This window comes from Agelaius tricolor, unplaced genomic scaffold, assembly GCF_023055355.1.
Source record: "Agelaius tricolor isolate 1412-34295 unplaced genomic scaffold, bAgeTri1.0.p SCAF_3, whole genome shotgun sequence".
Taxonomy (NCBI): Eukaryota; Metazoa; Chordata; class Aves; order Passeriformes; family Icteridae; genus Agelaius; species Agelaius tricolor.
Genome location: NW_027269263.1, coordinates 65,763,558 through 65,788,177, shown reverse-complemented (window position 1 = coordinate 65,788,177; position 24,620 = coordinate 65,763,558).

Sequence of the window (24,620 nt, the reverse complement as noted above, 5' to 3'; positions counted from 1 at the left end):
GGGACAAACCATGGGAGTCTCAGCAAGATTCCTGCTGGGACATGGGCTGGGAGCCAGCTCCAAAGCACAGCTGGAGGTGCAGGCAGTGTCCACACTAATGGGCACCTTCTCTGCCAACACACCCAGCCCTGCCATGTCCAACGTGCCCCAGGGTCACAGCTGAAAGCTCCTGTGAATCCCTGGTAGAGATGCTCAGTAACTAGCCTGAGGTCCATTTTAAAAGGCTTAATTCATGCAGTAGGTTGCCCAAAAAAATTCACAAGATGTCTGCTCCTGTCTCTGGAGATCTGTCCATAAGGAAAAAAGATTTTTTTGCTGGTCATTCAGTTAAGTTAAACAGTTTTCCACTGTAGGGAAACCTCTGTGCCTCCCTGTCCTCCTGCCTCTCTGTCTGCTCTCTCTCTCCTGCCTCTGGCAGAGATGTGAAAAGGCTTCAAACGCTCCAAAATCTGGCACCCTGTTGCAAAAGCAGAGCTATTTATTTTAACACTGTTCAGCACAGCAATCTCTTCTGGGGGTGGTTATCATTTAGGGCTGAGATTCAAGGGGTGCTGCACTGTGGTCTCAGCTTTACTCTCACCCAGCTGGATGCATGTCAGGGGTGGTGAGCATCAGGGCTTTGAGCAACACTCAGCTCCTCAGAAAGCCACACTGCAGTCAAAGGGCATCTTTGCTGAGTGGGGTGTTATTTCCAGGGGGACAGACACATCTACGCCCTGGCTCAGCCTGTTCTGTTTTGAAAATCTTACAAATACTCAGCTGCTGCAATAAGCTTATCATCTGAGAATATCTCTTTTTTTTTTTTTTCCTTTTTTTTCTTTTTACTTTTTACCTCTTCGATGTAAGTTGTTTTTAATCTTTGCGTCTTGTGAGTGGAAACTGAAAAAAATAACCTTAGCCACAGAAGGAAAATTAAAAGATCTTTGAATTTTATGTTTTGCCTTAGGACTTCTAGGGAGGTTTGCAGTTTTTAGCACCTGACAGTTACACCTTGCAGACAAACAGCTTAAAGCATCAATGCCTACTCCCCATAGCAGTCTAAAGCCTGGGGTTTGCAATGTACAGCTCTTTTCTTTTCATGCTCTAAGGGATGATTTTAAATGAGTTTAGCTAAATTAGAGAAAAGTCTCCCCTGTTGGAGATATTATTAGTCATAAAATCATAGAATATTCTGAGTTGGAAGGGACCCGCAAGGATCATCAAAGTCCAGCTCCTGAAATAATCTGAAAGAAGGGTTTGGGGTGACTCTGTCTCATCCATTTAATTGAGCCTCTTGATAAGATACCTGAGTTAGGCTGGCACGGTGCAAACACCAGCCCTTACGTTGCTTCTCACTGTTTTCCTGGGGTCACTGCTGCTCAAACAGAAATGTGACATAACTTGCTTGTCCCCCTCAGCCAATAATACTGCAAGAGCAGGAAAAAAAAAGGAAAAAGAAAAAGAAAGAAGGTGACATTAAACCAGCTAAAAAAATCTCAAGAGACCTGTCAATCAAGAAAGATATTTACTGAAGCTTCTATTGACCCATATATGCTCTTATCTAGAAACCTTTATCTTCTAAGACAATGTTGACTAACAGCTTTTCCTTTACTCTTGTTTCTATCTTAAAAGAATAACAAATAAGCTTAATTCTTCACAAAATCTTTAGCAAATGCCTTTTAAGCCTAACACAATGGTAGTTATTTTAAGAAGGATGGCTAAGCACTGCAACACTTTTCTATTTTTCTGTCTTCGTTTTTCATATTGGAGCACTTAATCACAGTTAATCTTTGTGCACAAGGAAGACACATTAACTTTGTTTGCACAGGACTGATATAAAAGCTTTCAACTCCTCTGTTCCTGTATTCATCTCCCTGGTAAGCTTTACCATTTTAAATAACAGATAAAGGAAATGCTGAAGATTCAGTGATACAGTCTATCCTTGCTCAAGTAACTGCAGGAACTAAACTTGTAAGAAAACTTGGAGCCAGCCTGAAGCTGAGCATCTGCAAATCCCCCTGGAAGGTTTTTGTGGAGAAGAAGGGCAGGGTTTATTAGGTTTTATTCAAAAATAGCAGCCTAGAAGACGCCAACGGTTAGGAGAGGTGAAAGGAGACCACCTCCCTTTAAAACTGGGGCTTTTAGATGTTTCTACTCTGCAGACACAAAAAAGCCTCATTGCTGGCCCTGCAGCCACCTCCTGACATTTACCTGAGTGTCCCTTCTGTGTGTTTGCTTCAAAACAACCACAGAACCTTAGAATCATAAAATGTTTTATGTTGGATGGTGCCTTAAAGCCCATCCAGTTCCATCCCCTGCCATGGGCAGGGACACCTTCCACTATCCCAGGCTGCTCCAAGCCCCATCCAACCTGCCCTTGGACACTTCCAGGGATCCAAGGGCAGCCACAGCTGCTCTGGGCAATGGCTTGTTAAAGAGTCTTGTTTTGATAGGGTTATATTTTCCAAGGCTGTGAAAATGGGGTTCCAATAAAATCAGTGAGTCTGAAATAAACAGAATTTCTTTTGGACTGACTCTGATAAGGGTAATTAAAATGCCTTTTATGGTCTCTTTACTCTGCCAGAGCAATAAAAGGGGGTTTAGTCCCTGCTTATGCCCAAAATTGCCCTGCTTAATTATCTTGGAATAATAAAAGTAATAAACCCTTTGCCTTCACTCTATCCCACTCAGACCTACCAGAACAGACCTGCTGGTATAAATGTACCAGTGTGGGACAGGAAGGGAATTAGAATGCTGTGGCTTGGGGGGTATTGGCTGGAAGGAGAAAGCTGTATGTTAATTCATTAAGTAAGACCTGTTCCTGGGATTTTTTTTTTTTTGTCTGATTATATAGGTATGAGCTTAAACTACTGAACTCAGGAGAAATTCTGGGCTCTTGGGGCTGGATGTGTGCCATGGCCACAGGATGATTCCATACCGGAGGAGTTTCAGAAGTGCATAGGATCCTGTGTGCATTTATTTGCACAGGAAAGAAGCTTTGACATGGGGAACAGAGGGAGAGATGGTTCCTCATGCTGGCATTTGGGAATCAGGGCTCTGGGACATGGCCTGTGCATGGAGCACATCCTCAGAGTTCTTTAGGAAAACTCAACAGGTAAAGAGAAATGGGAAACTGAGAGAAGAGATCCCATAGCAACTTAAAGCACAGCTAGAAATCCTCCTTTGCTGTCTTTTGCCAAGTCTGCATCCTGTTTTGTGTTTGCTAGGATCCAGCAAAACACAAACAGTTCAGGTTGCTCCAAAATTTCTCTGTGTCTGTCCAGACACTTCTGGGAGCTGTTCACAGAGACCAAACTGTGAAAAACACTGTGCATATTTTGGCCAAGAGCCATGTTAGTTTGCTATGAAGTGCTGTAGTATAAATAAATATATATGTGCAAAAAAAAATGCATGAGGAACAATTGTTTGGTGGTCAGGAGAAGCAAAGCTGCCCTTGCCCTTTCATCCCAAGATGAGAGGACATTAGATCAGACTGATAAGCAGGTAGACTGTTGCCTGTTGGTGGGTTTTTTTCCCCCTCTTTACTTTCTGTTTCGTTTCAGTTTTACTGAAACAACTTACAAGAGGCCTGAGTAACCACTATACTGACCAGCCATCGGGTAGGCTCAGAGGACTGAGAGCCAAAAGGTTACACTCAAAGGACACGTCTGTGACAGCAAATAGACCATGGCTCTGAGGGCAAATGGCACAAAATTAATCAACCATAGAGATTCATTCTGTCCCTTGTTTCAAAAACCTTCTGCCTTCCCTGCACTATTAATTTCCTACATATATTATAGAATCATAGAAGATGCTGAGTTGCAGGGGACACACAATGATCCTCAAGTCCAGCTCTTGGCCCTGTGCAGGACAACCCCAAAAATCACACCAAGTGCCTGAGAACATTGTCCAGACACTCCCTGAACTCTGGAAGGATTGGTGCTGTGACCACCTTTGTGGAGAGCCTGTGCTGGGTGTCCTTTGAGGAGCTCTAAGACATGTCTTGCCTCTTACTGTTGCTCAGAAGACCATAGGTCTGCCATAGATCCCAAATAATTTCTGACAGTCTGGTGAAAATGATATAGATATTCCAGGGTTTTACTTCAGGTGCTGGTAAGTGGCCAGCTGGATGGAAGTCCTAGAAAATACAGTCTCTACTAACAAGAAAACGGATTATTGGCCCAATAAAAGTATCTGCTTTAAGGTGAGCTGAGTAAATTTTAATAAGTCATTGACAACGCTGCTGGCTTTCCACCAGCTGCAGTGGGATTTCACAGGTCATCAAGTAAACACCTGAATTTGGATACCTTAATCTGTGAGATAAATCTCATTCCAAATTCCTACTTGAATATCTAATACCACTTGAAATGCATGAGCTTGTTCGTGGATCTGACCATGGATATCTAAGGCTCTGTATCTTACCCGCTTTGTAACAATAAAAGAGTAAATATCAGAAAAAAATCCTTAGAAATAAGCTTCTGAGGCAGCTTCATGTGCAGTGCAGATAAGGCAGAAGAACCACTTTTTCCTATATTCCTCTTTTCAGAGTGCCCTGTTCTAGTCCTCTAGGACAGGCAACTTTGTCTCCTGGGGAAGCAGGTAGGTGTAGAGACTTTTTATTGCAGGTATGCTGATTTCTAGCTCCCTGTCCTAATGACTGCAGATTGTGCGTCAATTGGTTTTGTCAAAAAAGAAAAAAAAAAATACAACCAAAAAAAAAAAACCCAACAAAAACAACAAAACAGGCTCCTTGGGTTTCTGCAGATTCCCAAAGGAAGTTTTATTTCATTGGCTGTGGGTATCATCCTACAGTGTCTGAATACTGGTGCTACTGGTTGGGTCTTGGAAGGGATTCAAAGGCAACGTTGTACAAGAGAACCTCACAGGTCCTGGCACGTTCGACAGTGGTGGGTAGTGGGGTTGCTTAATAAAGCAGTTCAGTTCAAAGTGGAGGCAGAGGGAGTGTAGGCTCGTAGATCACAGCACACATGCTAGCCCAGAAATGCCAGGGTATTTCAGTTGTCATTAAAACATGCAGGTACATGAATTATTGGTGGAACGAATCATCCTGTGGTGCCTGAGGACGGAGCCAATAGAGGCAAAACACTTCCAATATTTAGAAAGTTTGGCAAATTGTTTAGCTTGGAAGTTACTGAAAGCCATATTCATTTTAATTAAGCTTCCAGTGTACTGGCAACAGGTCTGGTTTATCTGTGCTCAGACCCCCTCCACAGTAGGTGTTTTTCAGGTCCCACACATTGAATTTTGGAAGCCGCTTGAGGAATTATGAATGTGAGGGATGGATGCCACTTGTCTAAGTCAGGCAAGACAGCAACTTTCTCAGCTGTCTGGCACAGCCAGTTCTTCACACTATCCCTCATATCCCACCTGCCATCCTAGGGCTGGGCTTTCAGTTGGGCACAATAAGGTGTTTGACATAAAATCTGGATGCAGCAGATTCTGAATATCATCACAGGAGTCTCAGTTTTTGGGTGATGAGACCTTCAGCAAGGGACACAGAGGGGTTCTCTTGGTCAGACCACCTTCTGTATGTGCCCATTTACCTCAGGACCAGTGAGTGATTTGCATTACCCTGACCTCCCCACCCTGAAACATCAGTGCTGTGGAGTGCTGCAGAGCTCAGATGAGGCACCCCAGTAGCCAGATGGGAGGTTATAAGGACTATATTCAAGCTCTGTGGCTCTTGAAAAAGGGGATCATGATTAAGAGACCCAATTTGTTTTTCAGAGGGAAGCAGGGAGGACTTGGCCTTTTTCCCGCTGTTATAATCTCCCTTCTCTGCTTTGGGATATTCGTGAGATAGAAAACCTTGGTAAGAAACTCCCTCCAATGAAAAATAATTAATCTTTCATCATCCCTCATTTGCATCTATCTCACTACCAGCCCAGGAATGCTGGTCTAAACAGAGACAATCTCAAAAAACAGACAGGTAGACAGGGGGAGTAGCAATGTGGACCTCATCTTAGACATCAAAGTGATTGTTGACTGAGTTCTATTTATAAAGTTGGGAGATTTTCAATGCACTTTCTCAGAATGAGATAGACAATTAAGGAGTGGGGGTTTTGTGTCGATGAGTAAGTAAAAGCTTCATTTCTAAAATGATTTGTCTTAAATGAGTTGCTTAAGGTTCTGTTTATAGTCTTGGAGTGCTGGAGCACTGTCACATCTCTGTTAGTAACATCTATCCTCAAGGACTTGAGGTAATAGCATCTGGCTGAATGTTTTTTATCCAATAACTTATTAGCACCCTTTGGCTCCCAAAGCACACTGTTTTTTCTGACATAACATGAAAAAAAGAAGCAACTTTAGGTCCCACATCTTTAGGCCAAAATCCTGAATGACAAGATTAAATATTTTAAAATTTTTAAAATTCAATATTTATAGGAATTTTTAACACTGAACATGGAGACTTGTGTTTGAGGGATAACTCAGGGTGGGGGAAGTACAGAAACTGAGATTTCCTGGTCCAGCTATGGACAAAGTGGGAAGAGGAAGGAGGTAGGACATGATGGGGAGAGAGAGGAGCTGCTTATATTAAAGCAGCTTAGGGTCTCTCTAGTTCTGGAAAACAGGATTTTTCCACAGGGTTTCTTTACCAACAGGGAAATGTAACTAGCCCCATCTGGGACTAATTAGTCACCTGGTGAAGGAAAACAGGAACTATAAACTGATTTAAGGGTCCTGCCTCTCTTGCTGTAACGTTTCTCCAGCAATGACTTCAGACCCACTATGGGGAAAAGGGAGAGCTGCTTGCAAGAAACACTTTTACCTCTGTTTATCCTTGGTGGCCTCAAGGAATGGATTGAACCAGCTCAGAGCAATATCCAAGCTGCACTTTTCCTCCCTGATGTTCATTTCCATCAATATAAATAGCACCAGCATCTAGGACTGCTGAAGAAAACTTCCTTTTTTCTTAAAGAAGAGCCTATGTCCATCTCTCAGAGTGGTGAATTTGAGCTTGGTGATGTGGCTACCTAAGTGCTCTAGATCAGAAAGCAAAAAAGAGAAGCACAGAGTTAACCCTTGGTAAATTTTAGCATTGTCCTTAAGGTAATCTCAGAGGTGGATTCCATTTTTTGAGTGTTTGATTTTACCACCGTTACCTCAAAGCCTTCCTGCTTGAAATTGTGACACAGAGCTGGGACTCTGGTTATTACAATGCCAGAAAGGAGCTCAGGTCAGATGTATTGAGCCATACATGTTCAGCATTAGACTCTCAATATAGCTGGGAGGAATGGATACAGAGGGGAAGAGCAGGGTGTTATAGCTAACAGTAAACAATAGATACCTTGGAAAAAAAACCCTGGGAATAATCATGCAGTGATACTTCCTCAAACACCCTCCCACATGTCAGCAATTTGCATCTGAACCAAAGGGGCTGCCTTTGTGTTCACTAACCCTGGGGGTTTTAAACTCCCTGAATTTCTCCAGCAGCCCACTGGACCCAGGTAAGATATTGGCAAAGGTTTGTCACTCTCACCTCTGGAGACAGCACTGCAGCTCCTGCCCTGCTGTGTATTCTCACCTGCCAGGTGCTCCTGGTGTGCTGGAAGCAACAGCCTTAGGTGTGAAGAATCACAGCAGTGGGAGAGGCTGTGCTGCAGCTGGGCTATCACCTGGCAGCACCTCACACTCAGAAAAGGTTTGCTTGAAGGTGTTTTGCCAATGACACCTTGGATATGGGAAACCTGGCCCATGGAGACCAGGATTACAGAACCAGTTAGGGAGTTTCATGTGGAATTTATTCACCATGTTATTCACCATGGTGAATAAGGTGGGTGATGAAGCTTGACAGAGGCACAAATTTTGGGGGAAATGTCTGTAGTGAGTGACAGTGTACTCTGGTCCTCTCTTCTACTCCTCCTATTGCCAATCCCAGCTATTCCCACACAGTTTCCAGAGCTGATGTGCAGCAATTTGAACACAGCTAGATAAAAAGCAATCTGTCTCTCACCTCTTCTTCTTCCAAAAGCAGCACCAAAGCAGGAATGAAGAGTGAAGGACCTGGATTTAGATAAGGGTGGGTTCTGCCTCTAAGAAAACATGTGTGGAATCACAAAGTTGTTTACTTAATGTCTTTATGAATTTGGAAGGCACTCCCAAAACACTCCCTCCAAACAACCCTGCCCCTCCCTCACCTCCTCAGCTTGGAAGATGCCTTACAGGAGGCTGGCGTGGACCCCAGTGATGCACAGACCTGTGTGGGGTGATCATGCCAGAGAAATATTTTCACCCCTCTACACCATTCTCATGTGCACACCTCATATCCCAGCAGCCAAGGCAGCTGAGGAGCTCTGTGCAGGACTGATGGCATTCCCATTCCCTCTCCCATCTACTCCTGTCAGCCAAGCATCTTGCTGAGGAAGACAAGGAGCAAGCTGAGGTGCCACCACGAAGGCTCTGCCCCCATCCTCCCTCTTGCAAACCCCAATAAAAGTCAAGGATGCTCCCGAATGAGTTAACCTGGGAGGTAGTGAAAGCCACATGAGAACTACACAGGTGCAGCAACAGTTTTTATTTGGTAAATATCACCTCCCCAGCCCAAGAGAAGGCCCATAAAAGAAGATGCCTCTTCTGCAAATAGGAAGAGTGTGGTTAGAATACTTGCTGAACTAATAAAGGCTGTTGAAGCTGCAGCTTCCGTTGGTGGTTAACCCCGTGACACCGCTCCGCTCCCCTGAAAACAGCACCTGAGTGAGACACTGCTTAATTCTCTTTGATTTTGACATGGTTTTTATCACATTTCCCGGGCACTGGGCACGCAGCTGAAAGGCACTGCTCAGTGGAGCAGGGGGTGATTGGTGCAGAACGAGGCAGGGTTGTGCAATGATGCACAAAACGGTGCCTGGGTCAGCTGGGGGAATCCGGGCTGCCCCTGCCCGGTGAGCAGCTGCTGGGATAGGTGCAGGGCAGAGAGCCATGGTGTGATAGGAGAATGGTTTAACCCTTGTGGTTAAAACCCAAAGCTTGATGACCTATTTCCTAGCAAAAATGTTCTTTTTTGGGTTTGTTGTTTTTTTCTGCCTCTCGAGGAGGAGTGCTTGGATTGAATGGTTGAGATGTGCAGCTCTCTGTCTGTCTGAGATGAAGGTTGGACCCTGGCTCTGCATCAGAGCCGCCTCAGCCTGCAACACCCATGTTTCCTCCAGGCCAAGGCTCTACAGGTAAATAGAAGCTGCAGAGCAGGATGGAGCCTGAGCACTGAGCTGATTTCTGCATTAGGAGCTTTTTTGCATCTCCAGCCCAGAGCCCTTTTGCATCCACAGGACTGATTTTTGAGCAGACAGAAGTATATCAGCAAAAAACCTACCCACAGCTTGTGTCCCAGCTCTAAAGCTGCTTCACAAGCTCAAGGGCTTATTTTTTTCCTCCAGGAGGAGTAAGTAATGTCAAAATTAGGAGGAGGATGTTACATAGAACTGGTATCACCCGACCCCGTGGTAACATCCAAAATTACCATCACATCCTCTCCTGAGCTGGAAAGGGCTGTTCTCTCTCATCCTCTGTGCAACCCCAAGCAGCTATGTGAGGGGTTTGCCTGGTTCACTGTCCATAAATACATCTCTATTTTCTCCATCCCTAATCACTGCTAAACTGTATTTCAGATACTGAGGAAGATGATGGTAAAGAGCCTGCAACAGACCTCTGTGAAGGTATTTTATTTAGGCTATAATATGTATATTTTTTTCTTATACAGAATTTTCTTTGTCTGCAAAGCATCACACACACCCCTATGGTTCTGTAGCCACACTACAATTTTAATATTGCTTCAGTTCATGTTTCACTCACTCCACATCAGTGAAGTGGCGTCTACAGAGTTGCAGTCCACTTCCAGGCTGGTAAACAGCTCCCTGGAGGTCCTCCTTCACCTGGGCCAGCTCTGCTCTGCAGAGGTCCAGCACAAAATGATGGGGTTTAACACTGCCCCCATGGCAACCCAGCAGAAATGTGCTCCTTACTGCACTAAGGCAGGATTGGGATGGGCTGTCATATGCTCCAACAGATCAATGCTGACCCTATTTGACATCCCTTAGTGTTCAAGGCCAGGTTGGATGGGACTTGTAACAAGCTGGTCTAGTGGAAAGTGTTCCTGCCCATGGTAGGGGCGTTGGAGTGAAATAATCTCTAAGACTCCTTCCAATCCAAATCATTCTGTGTTTCTGTGACTTTTATTCCTCACCTTCACTGCAGTGTCCATGGGCTGTGACAAACATGGACTTCTTTCTCTCTCCCCTGTCCTCCTCTCTCATCCAACATCTCCTTTGCACAGCTGGGCTCTTCACAATGCTGGTTTCTCCAGACATTAACTTATGAATGGTGCAGGCAGCACTTTGGAAATTTACCTCTATGTGCCAACTTCCTGCTATGTGAAACACCTGCATTTAACAGCAGAGAAAGAAAACAACCACCACAGTAAACCTTGGGTAAAACTGGTTTCAATTAGGAGCCTTAATTGCAATGAAACTGAAAGGAAACAAAATGGGATCTCTGCTCATACGAGCTCTCCTCCTTCTCTCTCCCCACCACCCTTCTCATTTTCTTCAGTATGTGTGAAGCATCACATCTCTTCAGTCTCCACCCAGACACACATCATCCCCACAAGTGGGCCTAGTACCCAAATCTCTGCCTTCTTTCTCATTTTCCCTCCTCACAGGCTGAGGTGAAATTCCAGCTACAGACTCTCATGGCTACAATAGATCTTCAGACACTTTGGCACGACTCCTTCTATACCCCAGGCTGGTGCTTCTCACCCAGTTCCCTTCACAGCGAGCCCAGTTATTTGTTTTTACCTAAATGAAAGACCCAGCTTGTTTTTCTTTCTTCCCCTCATCTTCCCTCAGTTTTGGGATGCCAGCCACCACACAGACAGCGTACCTGACTTCCTGAGTGAACAGAGCACAACAGGGGCTGCAAACTTCCACACGCATTTCCCCCTCCCCCTGTTGCAAATATATTCTCCATGCAGGAAGACTGAAAGCTACAATTTCTCCATTTTAACCCAGATCTGCTCAAGGTGTGGCTATTTTCATATTTCCATCAACACAGTTTCGTGTCTCTTGGCAGAGGGAGCGTGTTGCCATACGCAGTATCGCGTCCGCAGGTGTTTCGGCCCCTGCCACGCTGAGGAGGTGAGAGGAGATGGTTCGGACCTGTCACACCTACATTTCATCATAAAAATGTTAATGGATCATTCCAGGAAGGCTCTGCAATCTTTTCGCTTGCTTTTACTAAATGTTGTGTTGGACATTCTTGGCACTGGCACGGCCCCGTTTGTGCCTTGTTTCTGCCTCTGGAGAACTGGGGTTGGGTTATGTACAGCTGCAGGGTTCTGCAGACTCCAGTTTCCCCTGCCATTAAACTGTTGGACTTTCCACTCTTCCAGCAGGAGATCCTGGTGATGATGGCTGTGGTGGCAGGTGGTCTTCCTCCTGGTTCGCTGCATAAGTGTGGTAAATGACTACCAGACGCAAGTGGCAATAGGACCCCCCACACACGGAAGGCTGAAATTCAAAACACAGAGATTCCATCACCGTGTGTGAATCCAGAGTGCCTGGGTTTGTCTTTGTTTTTGGTGGTTTTGAACTATATACAAAGATATATATACAGTAACTTGAAAAAACCCCTACATGATTGAGTTTGCAGTTGCTATTGCATGATTTGCTCAATAATTTTGTTGCCCATGTCCTCCTTTTAGTAAGAGCTGCTTCTTGTTGTCCTTGTTCTTTAGTGGCCTGTTCCATCCTGGTTGCTGATGTTTATTAGCACAAACTGGTGAGAGCAAAAGTGAAGGTGAGTATTTACCCTGAGGAGCATTCTCCTAGGAGAAGGCAGGATATTGTTGCTGGAGCAAAGCTCTGTGTTTCTTTTGCTCATACCAGTGCAGGACCTAGAAAACAGGCAGAAGAGCTTAAATTCCTTTCAGCAGAGTTGAGTTGCAGCAAAATGTAAAAAGGGACTGTTAACTTCCAGTAGGGCTGAGGAGAGAGCAAGTAGCACCCTGGGATTCACACAGATGTTGAGGGAACTGAAGGATCACCCCTCTCTGCTGTGGTGGTGGGGATGGCCCAACTCAGCTGTTGCAGGTGGGCACTTAGGGACATAGGATGCAGCTGGGTTCCCTATCCAGCAAACACCCAAGCCGTTGGGGGGGTTGCAATTCCCAGTTGTGTTTCTTCATGCCTGTACCACCATCACCTAGAGGAAAGTGCTGTTTCCCCTCTGTATCAAGGAACCTTTTTTCAAGGAGGCAAAACGAGACTTGTGTGAGGCAGCCAGGACTAGAGTGCCACCTTTCTCACAGCAAAACCAGCTGTCAAACCCTTGCTGCTCATGGCACAGTGATGAAGGCAGCAGAGCCAGAGCTCGATGGAACACTTGGCCAGGCAGAAAGTTTTATCTGCTGGTCTCCCACAGCACTGGGTGCATGTGGTAAAACTGAAATCTTCCTCAGCGTAGCTGAGCTTCCTCAGTGTGGTTGCTCTGTAGTGAAAGAAAGGATTGGTGTGTGTGTGTGTTTGATCTGTGACAGGTCCTGGTTTGCCTTGCACTGCAGCTGATGGGCTCAAGATGTGAAACTCCCATCCGTGCTGTGGCTGAGGTGCTCTGAGCACCAGCATGTGGCAAACAGCAGCCATGGGGCACGTCCCTTCCTGGCTGCGAGCTGCCCTGGAGATGGGGAACTGCAGCTGGGTTCCCGGCATGGTTAAAACCACTACCTCTGCTCACCACAGCTCCCACTTCAGACCCGTTCTCCCCTCTCACAGTTGTTTCCTTATTTGCTTTAGCAGAGGTGGTACATGCCACACTGGTTTTTGAGCAGACACTGGGGAGCTGGAAGCCAGCCTGGCAAAAGGCTTGTTTGTGTGATTTTTCTTGTAATTGTGAGGAGGAAGTTTGGCACTGGGCATGGAAATGGAAACAACATAGAATTTTCTCCCTCACAGATTTCTGTTGCAGATTTCTGTGGCAGATTTGTCCTACTCTTTCTCCTTGCTGTGAGATTCAGTTTCTCCGCCTGGGAAATGAGGAAAGATGCTTGGATTTTCATCCAAGATACAGATGGCCACTTGCTGCTGTGGCTCAGTTAAAGGTTAGGCTGGCATGCCATGGAAATAGAGGAGAAATGCAGGAAATTTTATCATAGAGTTAGTGGGCCTTAGCACTCACAGTTTTCATTCATTGACACCAACCACCTACCTTCAGTGTGCACAACTTTCCTGTGAAGCTACATGGAAAGGACTGGAAATAAGTTTTTGGGTCATCAAATTCACTCCCTTGTTGTGTCTGCCAGTCATCTTTATCCTTTTCTCTAACAAACTTTTCAGGTTTTCACCCTGTGCACTGCTCTTACCAAAGCTCTTCCAGATCCACATTCCATTTAGGATTAGCCATCTTTTTCCACTGTTACTTGGGAGGGGAATGAAAGAGAATCAAAATAAGAAATACAGAAAGTCAAATCATTCTTTCTCATGGTGTAAGATCCTGCACATGGGTTGGAGCAATCCCAAGCACAAATACAGGCTGGGTAGAAAATGGGAGTGAGAGCACTCCTGACTTGTGGGTGTTGATAGACGAGAAGCTTGAAATGGCCCAGCACTGTGTGCCCAGAAAGTTCTACCATATCCTGGGCTGCATCAAAACAAGTGTGACTGCCAGGTTGAGGGAGGTGATTTTCCCTTCCACTTTGCTCTTGTGAAAACCCTCCTGGAGTGCTGCATCCAGCTGTGGGACATCCAACATAAGAAAGGTGTGGACCTGCTGGAGAGAGTCCAAAAGAGGCCACAAAGATGCTCAGAAGTCTGCATCACCTTTGCTATGGAGACAGGCTGAGGGAGTTGGGATTGTTCAGCCTGGAGAAGAGAAGGCTCCAGAGAGACTTCATGGCTCCTTCCAGTACCGAAAAAGCTTCAAAAGAGTTGAAGAGGGGCTTTGTATACAGACATGTATTGATAGGTCAAGGGGATGTGACTTTAAGATGACAGCAGGTAGATTTAGATCAGATGTTAGGAATAGAAACTCTGAGGGTTTTGAGACTGTTACCCAGAGGAACTGTGGATGCTCCATCCCTGAAGGTGCTCAAGACCAGGCTTTGAGCAACCTGGTGTAATGGAAGCTGTCTCTGCCCAAGGCAGGGGCTTGGAACTGAATGATCTTTAAGGTCCCTTCCAACCCAAACCGTTCTGTGATTCTATGATTCTTGTGAGTAAGGTGTTTTATGTCTGAATAGAGGTGGCTGCATCATGAAAAACAGAAGAACACAATGCTAAGCAAAGCTGGCACAGCCAAATTAACTTTGCTGCAGTGCACTGAAGGATCCCTTTGGATTATGCCAAAAGCTGAACACCTTTTGTTAAGTGAATATGCAGTTGGGTGTTGAACCATTTGAGAAGGAAGTCCGTCCTGTAGCCAAACTTTCATGGGCAAATCAAACCTGGCCTAGCTTCAACATAGGCCTAGCCCTGTTTTCCCCTCAGCCAGCTTTGGTCTCCCAAATGTCTCCCACTTTCTTGGCCCTTTGCAGCCAAGAATTACCAGGCCATGTGTTTTCTGGAACCCTCAGGAAGGTGAATGAGCTAAAGTGTGAAGTCACTGTGCACTGGCTGAAAACATTTAGCCCTTGTGGGGATGCTCTCATTCAGGAATAAAGTCACCTTACATTGCTGTAGCTAAATCCTCAGAGGAGGATTAAGTACTAAAGGCATTTTAATCCTAAATGAGAACCTGCACATGTGCTTTAATTTATGGGCACTGACTTCACACCTGTAGTTAGCTGACTTGATTGCACTTCCTTGTACGTCCCTGTGTAGGAAAGCTCTAATGAGATGCAACTGGAATTTGGGTGATAGAGTTGCTATTAGCTCTCTTTTTGAGGTTTCTTTAGTTCAGGTTTCAGTGCATTCTTTGTGGTTTGTGTTGGGGTTTTTTCCCCCTTTTTGGTCTTTTCAGACATCCTTTCAGTTTTGGTATATAGCATGTTTAATTAGAAGAATTCCAGATGGAAGAATTTTACCTTCAGAGAAACTGTTCTAGTGGCTTTTGGGCCACTAGAACTATTTTGAATCCTGATGGGAATTGATATGAAGCAGTCTCCACCTGTGGCTTGGAATAATTCTTTGAATGAGAGGAGATTCTTCCTTTAAGTGTACACTTCTCCTTCATAGAAAGTCATAACTCTAAGTGCACAGCTAAGTTACTGAATTTACCCCATTGGAACCCTAATGCTCTGTCTATAAACCTTGAAAAAAGTAATTTTGTCTAGGTTGGTTCATATTAAAAAAAAATCTTTGGAGAAGTCTCTGTCTTTGTTGGCTAAAGACAGATGCCTAAATGTTAGTGCAATGATTCCACTGTGCTGCTCTGCTTTTTTGCTTCCAAGAAGGAACTCAACCATGGCATTCGTAAGGGGGAATCAAGACCTCCTCCACTGTTCTTTCATCAGCTGGAGCTCTTTGACTCTGAGGTGACCACACAGAATGAAATGTGGGCAGAATTAGGTCATGTTAATGCACCAACAGCTTTCCAGGCTGGGAAATCCTGCATTAGCTTTTTCTAAGAGCATCCAACAACACCCATTATCCTGAAAGTTGATGTCTGTGGGGAGAGGGAAATGGATTCACTGCTGCCAGCCTGATGGAGGGTCTGAAGCACAAATCTTATGAGGAATGGCTGAGGAAACTGGAGCTGTTTAGATTAGAGAAAAGGAGGCTCAGGGGGGACCTTATTGTTATCTAAAACTCCCTGGAAGGAGGCTGTGGCACGGGGGAAATTTGTCTCTTCTCCGAAGTAACAAGGAAAAGCACAAGAGAAAATGGCTTCAGGTTGCTCCAGGGGAGGTCTAGATTGAATATTGAGAATTTCTTCATTGAAAGAGTTGTCAAACACTGGAACAGGCTGCCTGGGAAGTGCTGAAAAAAGCTTGGAAGTGTGGTACTTAGGGACATGATTTAGTGGTAGACTTGACAGTGATGGGTTATGGGTTGGACTTGATGATCTTGGAGGCCTTTTCCAACCTTAGTGGTTCTATCATTTTATGAATTTATAGAAGACATCTGTGGCTCCAGATGCAGTGGTACCCAACAGACAGGATTTTGGTTTAGAACAGAACTGGGAACAAAGGCACAGCTGCTGATCCTGCTGTGCTTTGGTTTCCCCAGCTGTTAAATAATATCTGTTCTCTTTGCTTTGAAACCTCTGTCAACACTTGGTAGATCTCAGGTATTCCAGGAGTGATCATTTGAAACATGAGTAATTTTGTCTTCTAGATAAATCTTTCTCCCTCTGTTGACTGCCTGGGGAGCCAAAAGAGATGAAATTTTCCATTTGAAATTCCATAGAGATTTGCCTAGTACTAAGCCCCTGACTGCGGTTCTGGGTTATAAAGTGAATATTGTTATAATAATGATGATAAAATAATTATTACGAGATGAAACTTCACTCTGCATATAAGGTAAATGGATACACCTTCCCATTTGTTGTTACCATTGTTTACTAATTATTCCTGTAGCCAAAGATGTTTATTGCTCCATGGAACTACAAGAGAAGGGGCTTGGGCTGAAACTGCCTCTTGCTCATAATCACTTTCATCCACTAAAAAGGAGGGAAAATAGCCAAGATTCTCTGCTCAAAGGATTGTTTGGTTTTGATTTTGCTGTTGTTATTGTTGATTACTTTATAAAAAGTCTTTAGGGCAAATATAAAATGTTCTCACCTACACCCTGATACTTGGAAATCAGTATAACCTGGTCAATGACTCCAAGCTTTTTCAGGAGTTGATCCTTTTCTTTGCAATGTATGAGCTGTTGCCAGATTTTAAGCATGTGAGTGGTAATGCCAGAAACAGTGGCCTTCATCTGCCCTTGGAGCAAAGTGCACCCTTTCAATTTTTTTAGAATGGGTTGCTCTTTATTTCTAAATAGTCAGAAAATTTGAATTCTATTGTTCATCTGCAATTCTCATAAAGCTTTCTAAAAGCAACAAAAAAGCCCAATATCCACATAAAATCATACTCAATTACACACCAGAGAAGCAGAAAAACAAACAATCTTTAAACCACTGCAGGATGTAAAAACACACACTCCCTTCTTTAAGAGGTGCCAAAGTACCTTTCAAGTGACCATCAGCATTTAGAGCTGAAAGCTTCCTAGGCCTTGAGGCATTTATACACAGACTTCCCCTGACTTGAAAAGTCTGTCACTTTCATTTTTAAGTAATAATTAAATTAATATTTAAACTAAATCCTGAAGTGGCACCTTATATTGCAGGCCAAGCAGGTCAGTGTTGCAGGGAAATGAGCATCACTTTCTTGCTCTTCCTTGTGCCATTCACTCATTTAAATCATAGAGCTCAGCAGACCGCAAAACAATTTACAAAGGAATTACAATAAATTACACTCATCCCTGTTTTCACAGAGAAGGAAACTGAGGCAGAGAGAAGTGAAGAAACTTGGCAGGTTTCTGCAGCGGGGCTGTTGCAGAGGCAGGCAGGATCCAGACCCTTGGGCTCGTCGTGGATGTCAGGCTGTGTTGAGTAACCTTATGTGCAAAATGCGCATTCTCTAATTGCTACAGACTAAATCCTAAGGAAATAATGAAATGCAGTAATCCAAACTAATTGTGCGCCTTAGCTGTTTAAGCAATACAGGAGGTTTGACTGAATACCGTGCCCACTAAACCATATCGCAAATACATCTGAAAATAAAATAAAATTTAAAAAAAGGGGGTTTTAAACATTTTCTAGATCTTTGATCTATGTGACTTTGAAGTCACTAGTGAGGGACTGGACTGTCTTTTGGGGACTGTTTTGTCTGATCCCAAGTTTGAATACAACCCTGGGACTCTCATTTTTGGAGGAGAACCATGAGGTTCTCGTTGCCATCAGGCTCCAGGGCTTCTGTTGCTTTCAGCAGCACTAGTGATAAAATTTCTGGTTTGAAAATCAACTCTAGTCCTCAAACAAATAAATCTTATGACAGTGTAATAAAATATCTACAACCCTCATCTCCAGGATTTGTCTTTATTCCATCCCTACCCTTCAAGGAGGTGAGTTCTGCTCTAGCTTGCACAGATGTGTTTCGTGGTGTAGAGATGTACTTAAAGGGAGGTTCATTTTTTCATGCCGTGGTGAATTTGGCCTTTAGGTTGCAAATTCTTCCTTCTGTTACTCCACTGCAAGCTCTTGCACTTTTTCTGGGGCAGGGATTGTCTTTAGGTTCAGAGCATGTGAAGGGCTGGGCGTACTGCGGTTCTGGGCCACAGTTTGGGGCTCCTAGGCACTACCACATGCTGCATAATTAATATTAGTAATGAATAATAATAATAATAATAACAGCTATAGTAATAATGATGTCTTCATAGGAGGGAACCCCATAACCTTACCCTTGGGTGCCTGAGTAGGAAACGCAAGCCAAGGCAATTCAAAAGAGACACCAACAACAGGGTTGCAGCAGGCCTGGCAGCTGCTGGCTTTCCTAATAAGCATTATAAATGTGGCTGGGAGAGACAGGCAGTGCACAGCAATTTCACATTACTAGGCTCCACGTACAGGGCAGTGTACCATCACCAATGGAGTCATTTCAGTCGCGATTGGAAAACCAGTGGGAATTACTGCTCTGGAACACTTTTCTTTGAAGGGAGAGCAGCCCCAGGAGCAAGCTCTGAGAGCAGCACTGGGGTGTAAAATGAATTACAAACAACTCTTGCTTTTATGTCTTCCATGCAGATGCTTGAGGGATGAGACTCAGGCTATTACAGAAAGTTTCTCTGTGGTGCCAGCCAGTTGGTTATCACTGGGGTGATTAACAGCTCTACCTGTCACCTCTTTATTCCAATGAATGGGGCCCACTTTGGTTCTGGCAGAACCCCACTGACCCTTAATTTGTTTCAGGATGCATCCTGAGGAGGAGCTGAGCATCCTCACATTCCAGTGATGACAGCACTTCTCTGAAATCAGCATCCCCTTGAGAAACAACAACAAATGATTGGAATTTGTATTTTTTGCTCTACTGTTACTGTTTTTATTCTGCCTTCATATCTAGTGTTTCCAGAAGGCTCTTTGATATCTGGAGAGAGAAGGAACCTGATCTTTATGTCACACTTTCAGGATGGTGCTCCTGGTGGAGAAAAGGTTTTTGATAGCACAAAAAACCTTCCACAAGCATAACATCAGCAGCTAACACATATTTAGGTCCTCTGCTACACAAGAGCAAACTGAAGCTTTGCACTGAGAAAGAAAAAAGGATTTGGCTTATGTCTCAGTGCCAATGAGTCTCATGGTTTCCATTTAACCTGGCATTTATTGCCTCTCTCAGGAAGACCCTTGAAAAGTGTCAGCAAAACAATTGTTGGCGTAAGCAAATGTTGTCTGGATAAAAAGCTTCAGCAAGCCAAGCCAAATCCTGCCTACTTCCAGTCTACTGTATACCCAAAGAAACTCTCTTGATTTTTTTGGCATTATTGGAAAAGCAAAGCCCAGCTCTTCAGAGCCCTTCCCAGTCATTCCTGGAAGGGTCAGTCTCTCTTCTGAAATCCACCACACCCTTGCTCTTGTCCGCAACCAGCTCCTAGGTCACAGCCATTAATGTACTGCCAGTGCATTTCAATCAGTTTTTATGCCCCTTCTCCTCTGTGATGGAAGGCTTTTCCTGAACTTCACTCCTCTGATGTTTAGAAATCATCAAATTTCCAGCCTTTACGGCCAGTTTGTTCTTGTGCCAACATTGTCCTTTTGCTTAAATACCTCATTTCCCTCCACGGCGCTTGCCCACCTTCCCCTCCCTAGGATGTATTTATAGAGAGCAATCATATTCACTGCTAACCAGTGCCTGCTCAGCACCTTCCAGTATAGGTGCCTGGCATCTGTCTTACAGACACAGCTTAAAGTGCTTCCTCTGTGTCTGAACGCAAATAGAGTTCCCACCCTGTTCCAAACACGGTGCTTGCACACGCTGGATCTGGTCCAAACGGCCTCAGGATTGCCTATATACTTAATTTAAATGGCAACAAAAATAAATCTCAACCCAAGCCGTCTCATGGGACGGGCTCTTTGAAAACAATGGAGATCGTGCCCTTCTCTCAGTTCCCTCTGCCTGAGAAAAAAAGGGCAACTCTAAGTTGCCGAGGCTGAATTCCCTTCCCGCCTCGCCGGTGCTCTCCCCCTGCCCTGCTCCCGGGGTCTCACTGGGGAGGGAAGCCCCTGCAGTGGTGCTGATAGGACTGGAGTTGTCTGGCTGCCAGGGTGAATCAGAACAGCTCTGTCTCTAACATCCCACCGCCTGTTAATTAATGCATTAATGAATTGCCTTCTAATTCCTATAATCATCCTTATTTTTGGGGGTGAGCAGGCTTTCAAGGTTGCACAGCTTGCCCAAGGCCACATAAGAAATTAGTGGCAGAGCCAAGAAAGAAACCTGGGTGCCCTGTCTCCTGGGCTGGGCCAAATTGCTCTCCTTTTGGTAAAACATCCTACGCACCATTTCCTTTGCTCCAGCAAATGCGCTCGGTGCGACGAAGCACCTTTTTTTTTTTTTTGCCTTACAGCAAGACTGCAGCAAAGCGTGTAACAAACTGAGATTTGAAGCTGCCTTCAGCAGTTCCTAATCTCTGCAAACGTTATACTCTTTGTGGTAAGGAGCTTGGGAAGCTCTCCCTGCCTCCTTTGTGAAGGCAGATACGTGGAACTGGCAGGGTATTGTTTTCACTTCTGAGTCAAGCTCGCCTTCTGTATGCAGATAAAACTTCCTTCAAAGTCAAGAAGAGTTTTGCTGAAGTGCATTAGCCCAATTTGTTTTTTAACTTCTATGTTACTTCACTGACATAAACAAGTACAAACTAGTGCTAATGCTATAGGCAGCCAGTACAGCTACTACAGGGGGAACTGGTTTGTGATCTGTTAGTGCATTGATGCGAAAACTGTCCAGTTCTGATGATCAAGTATCTGTTTTTCTCTAATTAATAATTTGTTTTTTTACTTGATCTCAGTAGTGCTTTTTTTCACACATCTAAGTTAAAAATAACCTCCCTAAATTCATGTGTAAACATGAACGGGATTAGTTTCACTATGCTGGATATTATCATTATTATTTTTTGTTATTTCATTATCATTATTATTCAGTGTTCATTGTAGAGATAATATTTCAAGATAAATTAGGCAGAATTTATATTGACCAAATCCAACCTAGATGTGCTTTATCACCTTTAAGTGAGTGATCTTGAGAGATGGTTTCATAGATTTTGTATAGAAAATGACATTTACCTTCTTTTCAGTTTCTTGTGTTGTTGTTACTTACCAGGGCAGCCCATCAAATGAGAATCTAACTAACAGAAATATGCATGTAATTTATCATATGGATTCATTCTTCCAACACACTAATATCTCCTATGAGAGGTGAAGGACTGTCAATCTACATGTGTGGTTATGGTTTTGGGTGGGAAATTTTCACCAGAAAAAGAACCTTTTAGGAAAGAACCTGTATATTTTAGTACTTTTTTATTTCTTTGAAAAAATGAAAAAATCTGGAGTGTCACCAGCATTGCTGAGGGTCTTGATCGTTTTCTCCTTATGACTAAAATTGAAGTTGGTCTCAATCTTGTATTAAAGTTTCTATAATACACCAAAATTCAACTGTTTTCTCCTCTGTATTTCAGAAGTGGGACTTTGAAGGTCTTGTGTTCAAGGTAAAAACCAGAACTGTAAAGTCCCACCTCCCAAATGCAGAGATTTTAATCACTCCAAGATCTGCTCAGCTGGCAGCTTCTTGCCCACGAGAGGACCAGGCTGGGGTGATAGGCTGAAAAGTGCTGTTCTCACTGCTTGCACTCCTGCATGAGAGGCAACATAGGAGGGCTGCTGGGGATTTATGGAGGAGAGTCCATGGAAGTCCTAAAGAAAGAGATCAGAGGAGGAGGCAGAAGGGAGGCTCCTGCCTGGTGGTGTGAAGATTGCTGATTCAGGGCTGCAGCCCTTGCAGGAGTTAGTGTGCTCTGCAGTGCGAAGGGAGCCAAGCCACTTATGCAATATTAATATTAATAACTGCTTTGCACTTCTATAGTGCCTTTCATCCGAGGATTTCAAAGCGCTTTACAAACATTAATTAATTAAGGCCCATAACACCCTGTGAGGTAATGCAAGTAGATATTACAGCTCATGCAGAGGCCAGAATTGCCAGCATTACAGGTATAATCCTCTAGCAAGAGTTAACTTATTCTTGAGCAAGCTTTCTTACTTATAGGCATAAACAGGCTTCCCTTTAACACCGAGCGTGTCTTTTTTTTTTCCCGTCTTCCCCTTGATCCGTCAGTCTTCACACAAGCAAAACTCCCACTACGAGGCAGCCAAATGAGGTGAATGAGCAGTACTTCCATCTCCCAGCTCACTGCTTCCTCTTTGATCATCTGATAAAATTGTAGGATATCGAGAGGCTGCAGAGTTGTGTCACATATTAGTGTCCTGCTTCTGTGGGGTTTCCCTGTTCTAAATATACTTTGCACCAGGGAGATTAAAAAAGGAAGTGAACTAAAATATGTTTTATGGCACCTGCTTATCAGATGACCTCTCAACAACCTCCAGACATTAGCTAATGTAGCCCTCATTGCAGCTGGTCATAAATGACATTAGTGCCATTTTAGCCAGGGATGTTTTAACCATTCCCAGCTCCTGTATTTCAGGACTGACTTTGGGGCTGGTGAGGAAAAGGTGACCTCTTAAATCTTCTGCCCTGTTCATTGCAGACCCTCATTTAACTCTGGCCTTGCACTTTGTCAGCTCAGCAAAATTTGTGCCCATCTTCTTTTCAGCCTGCCTTTTTCTCTATGGGAAGGTATGGGATGCTTTTCCATCCATTCCTGTCCACTCCAAGTGGGACTAGAGTAGGGTCAAGCTGAGTGAGGTACATTCCAGGCAGCTCTGAGTGCACCTACAAAGAATTCCTGTCCCAAAATCCAGTGTTGAGACCTGGGTTGACACCTCTGGCCACGCTGAGTCATCTTGTGCATTTAAATATGCTGGCACATGTCCCTCAGTCCATCCTGGCAGAGGAGCAGACCTGTCCAAGGGGAAGCCAGGAGGCTGGAAAAGCCATATTTGTGCTCTTATATTCCAGTGCTCACAGGTACTCCACAGTCTGCAACACGCAGAAGATTGCTGTTTATTGTATTTGCCACAAAAAACCCAGTTTTTTCTGCCATTAGCCCATCTCCCATCACCTCCCCTCTCCCTTTTAAGATTGATGGAACTGATCACTCCAGCTCCAAATTCTATACACAAGAGAATTGTCATGTCCACACCACCTGACCATTTTGGTAACCATCAAAATGCACCCTTTGTGCATCTGGAGAGGCACAAAGGGATCTTTGGGGGCAATTAATCCAGAGCACAACTTCTCCAGGATTTGCCCATTCAACTGCATTCTGAAACTGCACAGACATTAGCTAATTAATGTGGTGAGTTCACTAAACCAATTAATTGCATTTCTTTCTGTGAGTGGGCTGGGCCTATCAGTCATCTTCATAGAGTGCCGTTTAGGGCGTTAAAAATATTCTCTTCATCAAATTAAACTTTATTAAATAATAACTCCTTCCAAATTCTGGGCTAGGAATGAACAACGTCACTCTAACCACAAGAGCTGTTTATTGCGCATAAACTTCTTTTACTGCCCTGCCAGCTGTGATAAAACCAATTCAGATGCATATTCTCAGTACAGTAAGCACTTTCTCCCCTTTCATAGTCTTGCATTAACCCAAAGACTCCATCCTTTTGTGCAGAACTCCCACTGAAATCAATGGGAATTTTGTGTGTGCAAAGAATGCAAGGTTGGGAAGTTATACATCCTCATGTTGGCCAGCAAAGGCATTGTGCTTGCCACAAGGGGCTTTTTGGCAGTCAAGAGAGTGTTTTGCATTTTTCAAAGACAAGCAGAACTGAAGAAACACTTAAAGGCAAGGGGGAAAAAAATTGTCTTTTAGTTTTGATTCTCCTTAATTCTAAAGAAAGCCTGAAAATACCTCTTTAAAATTTAAAATAATGTTAAGACTTGTCTTTTAATAAAACCCTTTTTTAATTTTAGGAAATATCTCCCTTCATTTTATGTAACTTCTCAGAACTCACAGGTTTATCCATTAGAAGACATCTTTAGCAAGACTTTTTTCCCCTCAGTATTTGTTAGACAGCAAAGTTAAAAAGTGCTAAAATAATAATAATAATGAGAATTGTTTCTCAAACAATTCAACAAAATTATTTTGGTTTTAGGTTTTAATATTTCTGGTTTTAATATTTAGGTTTTACTATTTTTATTATTATTTATTCATAATATTTAATAAATTTCTGCTTTATAAGTCTAATTTAAAATAATGGTTTAAGAATTTTTTTTTATTGTTGGTGAAAGTTACCCCAGAAACTTTCTATTTTAAGATATGTTGAGCACCTTGCAGTGAACAGAAGCTCTATTCCTGGCACTCAAAAAATCATCACATATTCGTAATTTCTCTGCTATAATTTCATCCTTGAAGATCTACTTGATACTGATTTATGGCTGCTTAGGAACTAGTAAAAGCAGCATTTCCATATCTTTAGTAAGAAAAAAGGACACAAATATACAAGTACCACTGTCTAGATGGCCTAGACCTTCA